Source organism: Fukomys damarensis, unplaced genomic scaffold, assembly GCF_012274545.1.
Source record: "Fukomys damarensis isolate Sample0158 unplaced genomic scaffold, DMR_v1.0_HiC HiC_scaffold_30, whole genome shotgun sequence".
Taxonomy (NCBI): Eukaryota; Metazoa; Chordata; class Mammalia; order Rodentia; family Bathyergidae; genus Fukomys; species Fukomys damarensis.
Window position 1 is genome coordinate 23,338,486 of NW_022900942.1, and position 2,211 is coordinate 23,340,696.

Genomic DNA, 2,211 nt, shown 5'->3' on the forward strand with positions numbered 1-2,211 from the left:
TGCGGGCCCGGGCAGCTCGGGACCGCCGGGAAACCTGGGGACGGCCGCCGCTCGCTCACGCCAGCAACGAGCGTGCACCCGGTTCCTCCCAGCCAACACAGCGGTGGACCCTTCCTTCCTTCCTTCCTCCCTTTGGGCGCACTGACGGCGCAAGGCAACAGTACTGCATCAAGTCAGGATTTAAATAAGCCCAGCCGCACCAGCAGCCTACCGAGTGACAAGCTGGGGGCAACAAGATCCGCTAAAACGTCTTCAAGACCAGAACAAGCCACAGTCAGACGATTCTGGAAGCCAGTGCAGCAAGCAGAATATGCCAGTGTAACAATTTAATGAACCATTAACGATTTGTTTTTTTAAGGCAACGCTAAACTACTGGAGAAAAAGTTCCGTACAACAGCAACAGCCTAGAAACAAACCAACTTCAGTGTCACCTATGGTACGCTTGGCCCCTATTACAGATTCCCCTACTCCAACTGATGGCCAGAGTACAGAGCACTTCCTGAGAAGTAACGATGCGCTGAAACTAATGGCAGGATGCCGAACATGCTTGGTCCACTTCTCCAGGCACTCACTGGTTGCCAGAAAAGGCCACACACTGCAGTCAAGATAAAAATCTCATTACTCTGGTTTATACGCACCTCTCCCCTTAGTCTACTTGTTCTACATTACTCACATTAAAAGCGAAATTTAAAGAAGGAAAAGTAAAAAAAAAAGACTCTTAAAAATTAAAAATCCAAAATCAGTTTTGTACCTTTTTTGGAAGGGCATGAATGGAATACCAGTTGTTTCATTGGGGGTATTTTTCATTACACCTACAATTCAGCATTTTCAAGATACACCATGACAATAAAAATGTTAAAATATTTAACCGTTGTTCCTAAATTCATGCTTTCACCTCTGTACTTAATGGCTTTGTAGTATATCTTTTCATATATATATGTGTGTGTGTGTGTGTGTGTGTGTGTGTGTGAAGGATGTATGGGTTATCATTACACATACTACTTGTAGTAAACTGGCAGAGATGATAACATTTCACTAAACATGAAAAAACTGGGTAATAGCATTACTATACTTGAATTTGATAAAATTTATCCTAAAACACCCATTAATCATTTCACAGAAGCCTCACAGTAAAAGTGAGGGGTCCAGCCTATCTCTGATGACCTTTTCCGCCCCAAAGGCCTTGAATCTGTGGATAGTGAGTCCACACAGCCATCAGCAAAACACAAAGCCTAATTTCAGTTCTAGGATATTTAATGACAGGAAAGTATGCTGAATTAACTTTCAAACAAGGCGGGAGATGGAAGGGTGTTAATGTGTGCCCGTTTTTCCACTATGGTAACTTGTGGACCACTGAAGTTGAAAGCATGTCATCCAAATCAATACCTGCAAGACCTTAATCCACAAAAACAACTTTACATACAATTTTTACTATAACTGAAAAAACACTTCCCTCTTAATTTTTTCACTCAAGGCTTTACTAGGCCTACATAATTATATTGCTTTCTTACCTATTACATCCTACTACATTAGTGTTTAAGTCACTCTTTCAGCAACATTAATGCCTCTCCTAAAGGCCAACAGACATCCCCAGACACAAGTCGACAGGTATGAATCAAGTGTATTACAAAGTTCGTTATGTCAGAGGTAAAGGGCATAACCAGCCCATCCTAAGAGGTTTCTTCACCAGATGCTCGTTACTACTTATCTCAGTCATTCCCAGATCTCCCCATTAGGGTTTTTTTCTGGGAATACTGTAGCAAGTTCTCTGAGTAGAAACAAGACCCATGGACCCCTTTAAACTCCACCGAGAAAAGGAGTCACTTGTAGGAGGAAGGAACAGGCCGGAGGCACACCTATCCAGCACCCCCCGAAGGGTGGGGGACACTCCAAAGAAAGGGAAGGAAGACACTGCCCAAGGCTAGACTGCGGTAAATCTCCGGGCTCCTCCAGCGCTCCGCTCTTCCCTGCCCCTTTCCTGTCATTTGCTGAGAGCTACGCTCAAGGCCAAAAATGTCCTGAGACCTTCGTCGGGTCAGGGCCCCGGGCGGGAGCTCCGCGTGTGCCGTGGCAACTCAGGCACAGAAAAGACTTCTAGAGCCTTCCGTGATGGCGGGTGGCCGTGTGCACGGGGTGGGGGGGTGCGGCTCAACACAGGGGCGCCCTCCTGGGCTGCGAGCTGCGGCGTGGGAACCCCGGCCACCTGCGCAG